The sequence below is a fragment of the Tribolium castaneum genome, chromosome 6, assembly GCF_031307605.1.
Source record: "Tribolium castaneum strain GA2 chromosome 6, icTriCast1.1, whole genome shotgun sequence".
NCBI lineage: Eukaryota > Metazoa > Arthropoda > Insecta > Coleoptera > Tenebrionidae > Tribolium > Tribolium castaneum.
The window spans coordinates 12,054,466-12,072,047 of NC_087399.1; the positions used below are offsets into that span (position 1 = coordinate 12,054,466).

A 17,582-nucleotide genomic window follows, 5' to 3' on the forward strand; every position below is an offset into this window, starting at 1 on the left:
ATTAATTGACTTAACTGGAGGAAGTTGGGACCGACTAAAATTGATTTGTGTTCATTTTCGTATACAAAATCAATGTGACTTGCATGCAAAAACACAGATAACAAAACCAATAAAATGGAAATAAAAGAACGTATAAGAAGAAATGTGGTCGATTATTTCCCAGAACGTTAGATTTATAAGCAAGACATAAACTATTAATTAAAAATTTATTTCTTACAACTGTAATTACAAAACCATTAATAAAAAATTTTCCTAGTAGGAATTTTTTTATTGCTTTTAAACTTGCAAGTTAATGATGTTAGATAGAATCTGTATCAAATTAAAAAAGAGGTTAAATCCATTTAACTGAATTAAAATAATTTAGTTTTACTAATAAAATGGTTTATTTCATGATTGAATTGAGACGAAATTTAGACACATTTGTGCAAAACGGTGGTGCGGGCGAATATGTAAAGTTTATATTCATTATTTTAATAAAATGAACCCTAATGGAAAAAATATGTTTACTTATATTAAGTTCCTTGAATTTCATTTCCATTTTAGCTAGAGCTTTTCAATCATAAGATATGTATTTTACTAATGCGAAAAACGTTTCATTTCTCTTCGTTTAATAATGTCTTTTATTTGTTTTAATCAAACTAAATGTAGATTAATTAAGCTAATAAAAAATCAATTTATAGTGAAATTATTTTTTAATGAATTCGTGAAAAGAGATTTTTCAATATGTGTTTGTACTCAGTTGAATTTTAACAAGTGCTTTGTATACGTAATTCAAATGCAGTGCAGTACAAAGCTAAATTCTAATGTTTGTAAACCAAAAATTTTATATTAGTGAAACAATATAAATTTGTCAAAGCTTGTTTTTGAGAGAGATTTGTTTTTACTTCACTCTGCTGTCATATTTAGGAGGCTATATAAATTTAATTACAGTGTGTAATGTCCAATTTATTTACAGCATGTTTCGCTCAGTTGGGTAGTGTTGTATCAAATTTAATAAGATATTGTCACGTGTCAGTAGCTGTCTGTCTCATTTTTTATCAAATAATCAAATATGATTGATTTATTACAAACTGTTAACAAATTTTATGCGACAGATTCAAGATTTGTGTTAAATTTTTCGTGTGATTTTCCTATAAATTTTAATTGTCTGGACAGTGATAAAACGATTCCACTTCTCTTTAACTTACATTTGAAAGTATCAGAAGATTGAATACAAATCGTCCGCATTAAATTTTCTTTAGCTTTTTTTATTTATGATAAAATACTAGATTTATTCATAGCAAAAAAACATATAAAACATTACTTTTTGTGTAAAATTAATGAAAAATACATTATAAATTAAGTGTTAACAACAATCTAAATATCAATCTAAAGCGAAGCATGAAAACAAACACATAAATACATTATTATCTCGGCGCATCCACCATTTTCCAACAAAACAATTTTCTAAAAAGCATTTAGCAAAGTAGAATTATTAGTTATTTTTTGATTAAGCGGTGATTTGACTTTAGAAACTGAAACTATTTTGTTGCCTTACTTTGGGTTTTCTCTTTGATTTGTTCTTGTTGTGTGTAATAGTTAACAAAATATGCAATATGAGTGCTCCAATCGATAAGTAAATATGAAATTAAACCAGTAATATTACTTATTACTGTAATAAGTAATATTACTTATTATACGCATCATCCATTTTTAAAACAAATTTATTTCGGATTTTTTAACGCAAATATGAAATTAAACCAGTAATATTACTTATTACTGTAATAAGTAATATTACTTATTATACGCATCATCCATTTTTAAAACAAATTTATTTCGGATTTTTTAACGCAAACATGAGTGTAAAAACTAACAGTTGCACATTTGCTGAAAATTAGAACTATGTACTTTGTTCGCTTATTTTACTTGTTTCTGCAATTTGTTATTTTGGGTGAAACCGCGAGATTTAAAATTTATTGAGAATTGTTATCCCGGCGCATCCACCACAATAAATACCATGCGATCATTTGTATTAATAATTGGAGTAGGCGATTTTTGGTTTCTTTGTGATTGATAACCAAGTAATTGAGAGAAAAAATGTATTCTAATTCAATATTACCATAGAAAATATAATTATTTGGCGCTTTAGCTTGATTAATTATCACAATCGGCTTTTTCATCGCAATAAAAGGGCTGATAAAGTTTACTTTAATTATGAATTCAAATGGTCACATGGTATTTTATCTAGTTTTTTTTTAAGTTTAAAGCGGCTTAAAGTTGTCTTTCCGACATTTGCACTATCTTGTTCTTTAATTTTGACGAGTTATTTTGATTAATTTTGTTTTGTGTAGAATAAAAACTGAAATATGCCAACTTATTATATTCTCGGATCCTTTCCCACTTTCATCGGAATCCGCGAAATGCTAAATTAAGTTGTTTCCATGCATTACTTAATTCTAGTTTATAAGTATTTAAAATGTTTGCTACAACTTTCTTAACTACAACAAGATATCCCGTATTTTAGTTTTGTTGATTATAAGAATGAAACTCAATACAATAATATAATATTAATTTAATATAATACAATAATACAAAGCTATCAAAAAGTCTTCCTATCAAGTAGGCATTTAACTTGAGAACGTATGTCCGGTGTCGTCTCTTAGTTCAGCTTGCTGTCAAAATTTAAAATAAAATTACCCTAAACGAAAACTCTTAGATGCCGTAAATTTGTGACATAAATAACACCCGCTATACCACCCGTAAATGGTGTCTATTTAATAAATAAATTTAATTTATTTAATTTTTTTGACATTTTTTTCATTGACAATTGGCTTGAGTTACGCAGAGATACGTCCTTTAATTTCTAAGCTTATTTGATAGAAGGACTTTTTGATCGCTCTGTATATTCTTTTACTTCTTAATACGCGAAGAAACTATATTTTAGAAACAAATTAAAGTCCGGGGCTTTTATACTTGATAGTCAAATTTACGACTGTATTATTACTTTGTCTAAGAAATTTAAAAAGTTGAACACGAAGTTTTAAATTTTTGTAACTCAGATAGTTTGTTCAAATACATAAAATATTTTTTAAATGCTCTGATTACATACATTAACAATCTTCAATGCATTTTTAATATCACGAAGTGGCTTCATTTGATTTTCATCAATCAATTTTAGAGTTTTACAAAATTTTATTACCAACTTTATTATAGTTTTTATGTGCTGGTACTAATGAGTCGGAAATTAAAACGAATCTACTCATTAAATCAGTATTTGTGTGCTCTTGTCTTTTTTTCATAATTTCTTTGTTTTGTTTCTTTGTTTTAGTTTCACTTATTTTCTAATTTTATTTACGATTTTATTTGATTGTGTTGCATACTCTCCTATCAGTTATTCAATTAATTGATTTAAAAAGCATTTGCTTTAATCATTATTTCGAAAAGTATACAACTGGTTTTAAAGTAAATAATCTGAATCATAGTTATACCAAAGGAATTATAAGGGCCTTAACGGGTCCGCGAGGGACAGTACGTTGCCCAAGGTTATTGACACCCAGTAATTCCCGTGATAGATGAATAATTTTTTCTACTTTGGTTTTACAAATTTTTCATTTTTCCTTCGTCGTGCTCCAAAACCATTCGTGCCACAATAGAACGTCTTATAAGACACGTATAATAATATACTATTTTTTTGCTTGATTTTGAGTCGCACACAAAATTTTGTATGCCACACGGCCGTGAACTATCTTTTTTTATTCGAATGATTATTTCATTTTTATTCTCATAAAAAAGTCTTAGTTTACGGTCTTGTAACATAGATACCTGTCATTTCTTACTAATATAAATTTCTACAAAAAATAATAAGTTCGTCAATTTTTGGCATTTTTTATAGTATTGACAATTTTTTATAAAAACATTGTCGCTTTATAAAATTGAGTTAAAAAGGTTAAATTTTAGACGAATTGCAAAAAAAATCAGAAAACTAGTTTTGGATCCGGCAAAGTCTGAAACAATGCACATTAAAGAATGAGTTGAATGATTGAAAACTGATTGAAGGGAATTAAGGATTCATAGTGAAAGTTTTTGCACAATTGTTGTTACTAAGTCATTGTCAATACCATCTTTCAATGTTTACTTCCAAGAATTTAAACGAGTTAAAAGTCTGATGATGTTTATTTTATAAACGAAACGGTGCAGCTCGTCGTTTTATTTAAAACCTAATAAGGAAGTTGGTCTTATAATCAAATTTTATTCTAATCTAAGACAATATTTGACTACAATAGATTAGTAAGGAATAAAAATTATTATTCCATGTCTTCCGCACAACCCTAGGCGTTTTTGATATACATATTTTCTCAACTTCAGAACTTGTGAGAAAAAACTTTATGTTGCCAGAACTTTTAATGGGATAAAAGCAATTATTCCAAAGCGATACGTTTTAAAGACAAATATTCTTTTCCATGAGATAAAATGAATAAACCTTATTATGCTATCCCTTCGAGTGTTTTGACGCTTGATGCGATTAAACCGCCCCTAACACAAATTACGTGGAGAATTTTCGATTAAAACACATGTGACCACTCCGGCGATCTGAATTTCCCCATAACGTGAAAATATTCATAAAGAATTTATTGTGAATTTTCATAAACAACGTCGCGAAGCCTTATTTATTGCACAGTTTCTGGCACGTATATATTAGGGTGTGTTAGGTGCAGGTGTCGTTATATCGCTTCACTTGTTAGGGAGACAATAAAAGCTAACGGCTGCACCTGTAATCCGGGTGCTACCTTTATTCGGGAGAATTTTCGCAGCTTAGATCATTCTATGATATTCCACTGTTCGGCAATCCCTCTTTCTTTCAACATTTTTTAATTAAATTCTAATAACATTGTGTGTCCATGTGTAGTAAAACATATTCTATTATTACTGTCCGATAAGATACCCTGGAAACCCCACTGGCATGCAAACCACAGATCAACCTCCAAGAAAACGATTGGTTGAGTCGAAATTTGTCGCATTATCTTTTGGGATGTCCTGCCAAAGCTTTTCTTATCAAAGACAATAAATAAAATAGCGAGATTACGAAGTACAAAACGGTCGAAATAAATTGATATCCGAATTAGAACAATTTCATAAAGAAAAAAGTTTCCGAAGCTTTAAATAATTCATAATGACCTCGTATGAATACAAAGGGTAGACAAGTTATTTATTGCACATTCGTATAAGCACTTTTCGGAAATTACTAACACATATTTTACATTTTTATTTTGGGAAGCTTTTAAATAATTGAGGAGGGAATATATTTGGAAGTTTGCGTTCTATTTTATAATCAACGAAATCTTCTAACTTAAAATACAGCAAATTTTATTGCAGTTGGCGGGTTATTACAAAGGAAAATGTTTTAACCTTAAATTAGAAATTACGAAGTTTCTTATTTTATTATTTATTTATTGATGGAAAAGGCAAAATAAGCTAACAAACCGAACAAGCAAATTTTTAATGAATACAATTTTATTTTGTAGCAAAAATAGTGGATATGCCTGGATAATACGAGTAAATTTTGTTTGATTATTTTAAATTAACAGTTTAATCATTGATAGAGGTATTCCTGTTGCATTATTTATTCCACAAAAAAAAATAACTCAATGAAACTGTTCAAATAAGCAACAAACAAAATACACCTTGTGTACAATGACCCTTGTGTTTGTAATCAAAAATTAAATTTTCTAGTTAGTTGTTACACTGAAATTAAGGAAATTACGGAAGGATGTGCCGAGATGATAATTATGACATCATTTTGAATTAAAAATTTCAATTTACTTATCGATACAATCTCTTTTGTTGTATTTTTCACTACGTGTTCTGTCTACACAAAAAAATAAAACGAAGAAACAAGCCAAAGTAAGTGAACAAAATAGTGTGTATTTCAGATAATTAATGATGTAGAGAATAGTAAGTTAGTTGTTACACTCACATTTATATTTAAAATTACAAGAATTAACATGAGTGCATTGTAAAAAATAATCACATTTTTTAAATCTCGTAAAAATGGTGGATGCGCCAGGATAATAAATCTGTCTGATTTTAAATAAACAATAATAAATTCAAATCCGTTTTTTGCACGAGTTTAAATTCTGGTTAATTATCTTCACTAACACCCCACTTATGCAGCTGATTAATGCTGATGGTCTTCAGCTATTTGCAGAGTGCATGTGAAGAGATAAGCACTGCACAAACATTGTGTCAGACTGGTGCGTAAATACCCATATTTGTAGGATCTTCTTGTTGGCTTATTGTATAGGTGTTTATTTAGTTTTAATTGTATCCAAACAGTGGGTGCTTTTGAATGGTATTATAGTTATTATAATTATAGTCCACTAAATCATGCTTTTTAAACAGAATTGTGAAGTCACATAATTGTTTGTAAGCATAGACCAGTTTATTGTTTTTTCAGAGTCACTTTTAGAATGGTACAATTATTTATACTACAATTACAAAAAACAGACCCAACTTATTCTCATTTTAAATCCAAAATTGTCACTTAAGCATGAATGAATTTTTTGATGGTAAAGCGATTGGAATATTTCATGAAACATTTATTCCGAAGTCTGTGTAAACTTAGAATACAATTAGAGTACTTAGGGCCGCTTTTACAATCTTCATATAAACTCCTGATAACTTTATCCCCAGGATTAATTTAAAAAATCAGTTTTTCAACCGTCCGATAAACCCCCTCAGGATAGACTACGGTATAAACTACAGAATAAATTATCTGGTCGTTCGACGACCGGATAAACTATGGGATAAATTTATACTCTGCTCTCATTGATTGTTTGCTTTTTGAGAAACTTTGTGGGCATTTTTCTTGGACAACATTGTTAAGATAGGTACTCTTAACCTGTCCATATACTCAAACAATTTGCCATCGCTCTCTGATTCAAATACGTTAACTTCTTGCATTTTTTAGTTGAAAAGTAACTGTCACAATAATGCTCAAATGTCACATTTATTCCATGGATAAATTATTTGTATTGTAAAGGACAAAAAAGTTATCTAATGGATATCGCCCCGTTATCTGCCCGTTATCCCTAGTATTTTATTCCACAGATAACTTATCCGGAGCTTATCGGACGACTATAAGAACTACATTTAAAATTTGTAAGAACTACATAATTGTACTTATGACGTTTATTCTGTAAAAAATTTAGAAATCGGGGTGAAAAATCTCTGTCGTCTTCTTCATAGCTGCTGTTTCTTATATTATTTAGATACTGTGAAACGGTTATTAACTTTAAATTATTTTTAACTTGCAGTGCATTTGGAACTATTTGCTTTCTTATTAAAATGCTGAATAGATTTTTTAACAATTTTGTGAAAATCGCGCTGTCAATACAAACTTATAATTTTTCTCATTAAGCAATTTTTCATGTAGCTCCAGAATGGTCTGTGTGGAAATAATACCCTTTTTTGAGATGATTTCCAGGCACATTTTGATCCCACTTTCATGTCTCTAAATATTCAATAGTCTTTAAGAAATGTTATTGTTTCAGGATATTTAACAGTATTAAACTTACTTAATGCGTTGCAAGGATGTCTAGATATCATAAGATTAACCATTTCTCAATTTGGTTAATAAACCAAGCTGTTGTCAAATATGCCTTATTACCTGTGGCTTTAACCAAAAATCGCAATGAGCTGCAAACGGTGTGACTAATTACATCAGTGGAAGTTACGACTTTTATTTTTTGAAACTGGGAAGGCAACAAATCATCACTTTTAAGTTTTGGTGCTAACTTAAATGTTATTTCTCTTGATGTTTTACCAAATCTTCCAAATGTGTTGCCAATACTTCTAATGTGCGGAGATTATATTTTATTTTAATATGTTTCGGAAGAGTGATATTTTTTTGCAAATAAGCATAGATTTATTATTTTTAAATAAATGTGGAATATCGGCCATGATATATACATTTTCTGTAGGTTTTAATTTCTGTCGTGTATCTTCCAGCAGATATGTTCCATGACCGCCATCAAGCCTGATTAGCAGCACCCATATCTGATGTTATATTTAGAATATTAAGATTCAGTTTTTCTGTTTATTCAAATATGATTTCTATGATGTTTTTAAGTGATTGACCTTTCACTGAATTTGCAGTAAGTAACAACTTGTTTCCATCTTGAATTAATTACAGCTAACATAAATACTAAAACATGAGTAGCTAATCCTTTATGGTTTGGGAAAGTCACATTTCCAAAATATTTGTTAAGAAAAGTATCGTAAGTTTTGCCCTGTGTAATGGCCATTTCATCTAATACTAAACAACAATCTAGCTCAAAAACTTTAAACGCTTATACCTTAATTTTAAAGAATTCAAATACTTCATGTAAAAGAGTCAAATTTTAAACCTTCTAATTTTCTTTGCAATGTTCGAATCGATGGAAGTTGAATATTCTGTTGCAACAACTCTTTGTAACCTGAACCTCCGCAACTAAATTTTAATCTTAACGCTTTTATAATAGTGTTTTCTGACCATTTCATAAATTTAGTAGATTTTTTAAATTTCTTTTTTTTAGAGCTATAATCTGATCTTCATTAAAAATGCGTCGTCTTCTCCTCTTTCAGATGCAAGACTAGCATTTTTTTGGTTTGCTGCTTTCAGTAAACGTTTATATTTTCTCATTCGTTGTACTGCCGTAATATACAGGGTGTTTACGGTCTTGGGGTTGAAACTTAAAGGGGATGATATGAGTGATACAAGAACCCTAGAACGGTATAAAATAAAAATTCACATTATAATACAGCGTGTATCAGAACTCATTCCCCAGAGAAAAGGGGGACGTGCCGGAGACAATTAGGTGTCTGTAAATGTTAAAAAAAAATATCCATGTTGATCGTTGTTCGAATAATAGGACTATGAAATCCATCAATCCCAGAAGCTCAACCTCAGAAATTATTTTGAATCAAAATAGGAAATATTGACTTCGGAATATTTTCTGCCCAGATATAAAGATTATGGGCATTAAAGCACACTTGGCGACAAAAAAACGACTCATCGCTGAAGAGAACACGCGAGAGGAATTCTGCATCGTCCTCTCATTGATTTATTATCCACGTTCCACGTGCAAAATTCTACCCAAATGGGATGATAATCTTCTGGCTTTAAATCTGGTACTCTAGTGTAATGATATGCACGTCTATGGTTTTCTTTTAAAATGCGCTGCACTGAAGATGTCGAAATTTCCATTTCCCGAGCAACTTCTCTTATGCTTCGTGTACCGTCTTCTTCAAAGGCCTCTAAAACAGCTTCTTCGGTTGCAACGGTCCGATCGTTTCTTGGAGCACCTCCTATTTCATTTCGATCTGGCTCGACGCGGCTCGTTTCTTGTGTCCGTGCGATTAAATTTAAAATTGTTTTATGGTCAGGGTAAAAGTTTCTATTAGGAAACCGTTCCCGATATTATTCCCTAGCAGTTTCCCGTGCGTTCCGAAAACACTCTCCAAAGATTATAATCATTTCAACGTAGTCAGCGGCGGAATACATTTTGACAAGCAAATAATTTTAAACAATTGTCTAAATGACATAAAAACAACCAGTGGACCACACATTTATTAAAATTTTCGCTATTACATGAAACTACGGAAAAGCTTAGCAACGAAAATATTCTAGCACTATCCTTCGATGGTATTGCTCTCGGATTGGGCAACTTTAGGATGTCTTAACTTAATTAATTGAGTTAAAAACTTTTTTTTTTAATTATTTTTTGTTTTGATGCGCTCTCTTACACCTTTTTCCCTGGGGTGCGAGTTCTGTTACACGCTGTATAAAATCATCCAATTTACATTGTTTGTTTGTAAACTGCCGCTTTGACTACAACAATTATATTAGCTTGTGCTTCGCCGTAAGTCCTAATCGTGACAACTAATTCATTATTTCAATAATTGTAGTCCAGGGACATAAATTTGTTGAAAAACCTTCACAAAGCACAAATCAGACTTGCTCAAAACGATTTCGACTTAAGTGATCAAACAGAGGACCAGTGGAGTTAAATTTTGATCAAAACTAAAGTAAAGTAAATGAAATTATGACAGTGTCAAAACTATGAAGTGATGTTTTTACTGTCGTGGTTACACTATTTTTATTTGTTGCAACAAATAAATTTTATTTTAACAGAAAAATTATTCCAGTGACCCTCATATTCTGTACCAATACTTCGGAATTATTAACATAGAAAGGAATTATACATACTTATACTGATTTTAACAGAGAAATTATTCCAGTGGCCCTCAAACCCAGTACCAATACTTCGGAGTTATTAATATAAAAAGGAATTATACAAACTCGTACTTTTGGATAAGGATAATTCGGGGGACTTAAGGGTAGTGTCAGAGTCTCCTACATCTTCTAAACATAGATTAGGCGAAGGTGTGTTTGAGAAACACTCGTTATTAGGAACAAAAATAGTAGGAACAGCACTCCATTTTAATTTTCGCGTACCATTAACTCTAGTTTTTCCTACATCTCGTTTTCAAAATAAATCGAATAAAATAAATATTGAACTTTTATTTAATTAAATTATGACTAAATGTGCTTAGTTCAAGTCTTAATTTTTGTAAAAACTGATTAAATTTACCTCACATAAACAAGAGAATTCTGTAAGGGTCCATTTTTTTCTGTTTACGTTTTGCGCCCAAAGTTTTCGCCGAAATGGATTTTTAGGAAAATGTTTCAATTTAAATCCCTTTTTTGCAGAATTTTTGTAGTTGACTGCAGCACATCCAGGCATTCTGACCAACTTTAAGATGACAGATTTCAAATTTTAAACAAATGTCAAAATTTGCCTCTTAATGGCTGCACCAATGAAAATCGAGACCACTATTGTCGCCACTGTTCTAAAATAACTTTGACTAACATTTCTACAGTTATGTAGACTGTAATAATGTGGTACTTGCACATGTATCGGATGATACATTATGAATTCGTGTCATTCTATAATTTATACTTATTATTTATTATTCTCCAACTATATAATTTCTGGGATAATAAATTACTTGGCGATATTTTATTTTCTCAATTCGGTTGTTTGTTTCTATGAAAAATAATTTTTTTTTCACATCTTCCGACAACATTTTTATTTACTGTTTCAAAGGTTATTTAAAACGAGAAATATGAAATATTTTCCCGCATTTCCTGCCGATCTAAAACACATTTGCGTGTCGCGTGGCATTTTTTCCGCTTAAAGCTTTTTAAACTAGTTTACCTTGTAAGATAAGAATTAAATTTTATTTAAAATATTTTTATGTTTAATTTTTACTTAATTAAACACAACTTGAGGGTGACCACATAATAATGGAAATTTTTTATTGCATATGGCTGAAGTTCACACCTCTGTTTGCGGGTTTAATTAAAATTCATTTAATTTATTAGGAATTAAACTGAAAGTTTAAAAAATTTGCCTATCATGATAAACAAAATATTAAACATAAAAATGCTTACAGAAGTAGAGATAGAGATTTAATAAATATGACACCATCAAAACGAAACTTGGATCGTTTTATGGTACATACGGGCAATATATGTCCTACAAACACAAATTTATAGCTGACGTTTTTAACATTTTTTATAGCCAATAAAACTTCTTTACTAATGCAGCTTGCTTCGATGAAACCTAGTTTTAGCTTAGATTCTCAAAATTTAGCAATTTTATAATAAATGAGTGAAGTGGTAATGCAAGTGTGAAAATCACTTCTACGCTTAGGAACATAATCTATTAAAAAATAATAAATGTTCTTAAATCACAAAAAACATAATAACTATGTCACGTGAATTATTAAGGGTTTAGAAATAAATTTAGATTTATAGTTTCTGAGTTTGTGAAGCTGACGTTAGTTGAAAAAGAGCAATATTTTTTTTGAGAAAGAAAATTTGTTTAAAGTTGAAGTTGAAAGTAAAATATGGCTGCAGTAAGTGCAGAGCTACGACTATAACATAAAACGTAAAGACCATTGCAATAATTTTACATCAAGTATTAGATAAAATATTACATTCATGGTGTAATGATTTCAATGTGTTTGCAGTCCTTATACGTACCTATTTATCTAAACTTATTTCAAGTTATGCCTAATTTCTTCAGCTTCAAACTATAAATTGTGCATTTGATGCAACTAAACAAATACCATTAATAATAAAAAATTAACATACAGTTTTCAATATAGAATATTTGCATTATGCATAATGTAATAATATCAACCCTGATTAATTACTGCGTACAGGTCAAAGTTGCTTTGGTTGTTAGTGCACATAACACTCTGAAAATCACTGTTGGTGTGTCAAAATGAAAGGATATTTAATAAAACCAACTTGAGTATTAATACTTTTTTAAAGGCTTTTATTTAACTTGCTTTGTTGTCTGTCTGTCTGTTTCATATTTTTAGAGTCAAATTTGAAAGTGTTCCCGTTGACACAATGAATTGAAATTTTGCATACTTACTTAATCTGCGTGACACTGCAATCCTATGTGACTAAATGCCCCCTAAAGGTCTAAAATGGGGTTACGAAAAAAAATTAAAAAAATGTTTTTTTAGAAAAAAAATGCACTAATAAGTAAAAAATAATGTTCTCAGAGGAAAATTTTTATGCTTACAAATTAGGATTTTAAAATTTATAAAAGCTTTTGGAACGGTCATAAGTCATAACAATACCGTATTACAAAATTACTTTCTCACTGTTCCCAAAGCTTTTATACATTTTAAAATTTTAATTTGTAAGCAAAAATATTTTCCTCTGATAGAAAAACATTATTTTTTACTTTTTAGTGCATCTTTTAAATAATAAAAAAAACTTTTTTTATTTTTTTTATTTAACTTCCCCCTTCGGAACTGACTGTTGACGCACGTATTTATGCGGATTAATAAAATTATTGTCATTTCTTAGTTGCTTTGTAATAATTATTTATGTAATCAGTCATGAAGAAACCGATTTTGTTTAACGAACATAATCTTTGCCAAAAGAGTGAGCGCAGCGAAAACTTATATGCCGAACACCTTCAAGTGAAGTGGTCTTTCAAATTAATTTTTCTCTTGTTATCACAACTCTCCGAATAGTGAAAAAATTGTAATTCAGTTTATTGTGAAACAAAAGTTAAAAAAAATTAGTTGAATTTAATTTATACGAAACCAAAGCGACCGTACTACGTTCAAACTACGGTAAGAGTCATGCTGTTTATTTTGAACTGTGCAATAAAACCTCTGTGATTTTTCGCAAAGAAAACATTTTGAGATCTTAGGAACGCGCCTTTTACATATTTGCATTCCAACTGAACCAATTTGGGATTAATATTGTTGTTGTATGGTAACTAAACACCGAATGATTTAGCGGATCTGATCATTTAATTCAATTATCCTAACAGCATTATCCAATTTGTTACGCCCAATGTCCTAACTTTATGTTTAATTGTACCTACAATGATTCAGACTGATTTTCTTGTCTATATTTATCTGCCTCTAAAAACTAGTGGTTTTGTTATACAAATACATTTGCTGCATTTTTTTAGTTTAAAAAATCCAACACAGAGGTACTGAATAAATATCTCATTTGACGTGAAAGAACCATTCTGTCAATAATTAAACGTATAATAAATGAAAAAGCTGTCATTTTTTTATTGCATCGGGAAATGGATGATATATCTAGGACTAACTCATGATGACTGATGTGATTTTAATTCAGAGGATATTTTATTACCTACCTAAAAATACCAATAAAACAAAAAAACAGTTGGACGTTAGTGAATAACTAATGATCATCCGTTATAATTAAACTTTCACTAAAATACGTCGTAAAGCACAAGTGTGAAACTTGTAAATTAATTAAGTAGTCTCAAAACAATTTACTTTATTTCTGATGCTATAAATAATAACTAGGAGTTAAAGAGCTGTTTAGTTCCGCACATTTCTCTTTGAGTTTTTGTTTTCTAAAAAATTACAGCCACTTATTTTAAACTAGGAATAAATTGCAACCTCAATGCGTTTCGGAAATATGTAAAGTTAAACATTATTGGGTTTTATTCTAGCCACTCGTTATCTTTTGGCTAATGCAAGTTTAATTTATAAGAGTTAAAAGACAAATCGTTGATAAACTTTTCCTATCAGAACGACTTCTATAGACGAGTATTTGATAGCAGCCACTAGGAAAAATCTCTTTGTTGCCTCACGTCACCTGCAATAACCGCAAGACGTATAAAATCCGACTTAATGGTTAGAAAACGATTGTGGCGAACCATCACCTTAATTTAGAGATAAGAGCCTGAAAGAGAAGAATAAAGTGGGAAAGTTGTCGCAATTCTGCAACTATTTCATTTTATTACGTCAAATTTTGTGTTTATGGGCGACATTATAGACTACATAACATTTAGGTCAGTGAGATAATTATTTGCAAATTATTTAGTGTTTATGTGAACAGAGTAAAAACTGTCACAACAAAATAAACAACAGCAACTGTAAGCCAATTTGCTTATCTGCTCTTTTAAATAAAACAAGTTGTAGGTGGAGTATAGAGGTAATTAAGTTCTACTACCTATAATTAAACTCTATTCAGTCCACCTCCGCTGTGTAATACTGATATCTCGATCTTATTGTTGCACCTACTCGTTTGTCATTGCAAGCTTCAAGTTTGCGAGAAACTTATTTGCAATTAGCGAGTTCATATTAAATAAAAGATGTTGAGAGAGTAAGTATGCTCATCAGCATTCAGGTATTTTATAAATAACAAACAAAAATTGCACGTTAAAAATATCCCGGCGCATCTACCATCTTTTTTATTAATAATAAATTAATAACTATTGACTATTTCTTTTGACAATAATGAATTTACATTTTATTTCGGTCTTGTGGGGTGCTAAAGCGGTTGCATTGTTGCAAGTCGCTAACACAAATATTTTAAAATATGTCATCACATAGAGTGTATCTGGATCAGTCTGTATATTAGGGAGTAAAAAAAATTCTCAAAACTGTTTCTAAAGATTTTTTTGTATGACCTCGTTATTACAAACACATGTCGTACTTAAAATAATAACCCGGCGCATCCACCATTTTTAGTTATTATAATTCTTTAATCCAGATACAAATTACACACTTAAAAACTTATCCCGGATGGTCTTTAGTTAACTTTCGCAAAGCACAAAAAAGTGTTATGCCATTTTGGTCTGTTTTGTACGTGGTTATTAAGTGTTTTCAACAAGCAATCATTGCAACATAATCACCGTCAACGGAAAGAGGAATTTGTAGAGGATGATTCTGTGACAGATTGCTACTACATTCTAGATAGTGATAGGGATCCAATATTTTTACAATTGTCTTCATATATTTTAGAGTTTTACATTAACGGTGTTTATATTACATAATGTTGCAAAAAATTCTATATTATGTTTTTGAGTCCAGTACGTCTCAAATGCATACTGTAATCGCTTTGACGATTTGGGGCCATGACTGAAGTAAAAGCCGGTGGTTGCTTCCAACTCGTTTTAACACCTTGTGTCATAAACATAAGCTATAGCAAGTTTTGCTATTATTTTTATCCTACAAATTTACAAATCTCACAATGAAATCTATAGCACGATCATATTGTAGATGTTCTGTAATAAACATTTCATCGAAAGTTAATATACATAAACGATCGTGCTCCGGACACCCATTGAGGATTATTTCTAAATGACGAAACAAATGTTCATTGATCCCTACAAAGAAACTTTTTTAGGAATAACCGTAGGGGCTGATGGAAAAACAATAAAACGTCTAAGCAAAATATTTGGGATTATGTTTTAAAATATTTAGTTAAAAAAGTGATGGTATAAAAGACCATCGCAAAACTTAACTCTTCGTTTCGCTCAACGTAATTGAGAAACTAAAATATCTACTGCTTGGAGAGCATGTCATCAATATTTTTTGAATTATTGTTGCAGAGTTTTCTCAGTTGGTTTTCTTAATTTTTAATAATAGAAAGTATTTTACGTTTTACAAGTGCGGGAAGTTATATTGTGGTTTTGTTTAAAAAGAGAATGTTTTCGCTGAATGATGTCCTTACATGAAATTTGTTGAACAGACTGAGAAGGAAAATGATTTATATGCTGAAAATGTAAGATGTTGCATTAGGATATTTAAAACTTTCGACTCAAAATGCCTGCTACTAATTCTGTCAATTGCAAATCATATTAAACAAAAAAAGTACATTTCTTAAAGTTCAATTGTTTATATGTTTTGTCATGAAGATGTGGATAGAGCTTACATACATTATTTACATTTATTAATTACAAATAAGCAAATAAGCGTCGAATTACTCACTTTCTCGTTGTCAAAAAATTTGGTTTCACCTCCGTTTACTTCACCCCATTTCTGCAACGCTAACGCAAAAGTTGGAATCAGGCATTCTATGTATGTAGTTGCTTGTTACATTTTTCTATATCTAAAAGAATATTGTTCAACGACGACTTCATCAGAAACATTAATGGCACTTAAAAAATTGTTTCTGCCATTTAACTTTTTTTTAATTAATTAGAAAATGAAAAGTTCTGCAGCAGCTAGCGACAATAATCTTGATTTTTATGTAAAATTTCTGTTTATCTTTTTTATCTATCTTACTAAATTTTCTTATATAACGTCTTCACTCGTTTAAAAATTATTCCGCATATACAATGACAATAATTCTAACTTCTCTGTGAAGTTTTCTTTTCCAACTATTTAAAAAAAATGTTTTAATTCCAAACGATGTTAAAACATTATCCCGGCGCATACACCATTTTTTCTTTGCCGTTAAAAAAATTGTATTATAGCTGGTGGCAATAATTTTAATTTCCCTGTTCTTTCTATCACATGAAAGAAATTATTGTGACATTTTATCCTTTTTGTAAAATTGTAAATGACACCAAAATACGTGTCTTTCAGCGAGCTGCTACCAACAGTTGACACATACTGCTACACCAATCAATACAAGTTCTGGAGCAGACAAGGGCAGTTTATTACACATGTTACATTGTAGCATTTATTGTTTGAGTCATATATCGTCGCCTCAGCTTCCCCCACTTGCGAAAATTATACAACTTCTTCCATGTTTTCCACTTTTCCTTGTTACGATTTTTATCAAAGAAAGGTCAGATCTTTCTGCAACTTATTATTTTGTCAAAAAATAATGCATATGAAGTCAGATCATGGTGAATCCATTTGGTTTAAAAACTACATACTGTGCTTTTGTGGAACAATTTAGTGTTTTATTTTGGGGAAACTGTATTCTTCCACTCTATAAAAACGCACTACACAGTTGTAAAATTTATATGTGGACTCGTATTGTGCATTATTGAAAAGTTGTGGCGGGTACGTGATAGCTGACAACCTACCCACTATAAAAAATCATTCTTTGATGTGTGCGCTCGATATTAGCTTACTTGAAACACAGTTTTGTGTAAAGTGGAAAATGTGCCCCGAAAATGAAGTCGTCTTTTTTGCACCTTGGTGTGAATATTTAAAAAGCTTAGCGTCAACTTCTGGAAGGGTATTTGTAAGGATGAAGCTAAAACGGAAGCTGTTAATTAGTAACTATTAGATGTTTTCGGTTTAAA

General features: G+C 30.3%; 1 protein-coding gene across 1 annotated transcript in view; it reads left to right on the top strand.

Moving 5' to 3' along the window:
* The window catches only part of LOC100142507 (uncharacterized), a 155,683-nt gene that overhangs the window by 32,519 nt on the left and 105,582 nt on the right, over positions 1–17,582 (top strand). The gene's annotated exons all lie outside the window — the stretch shown is intronic.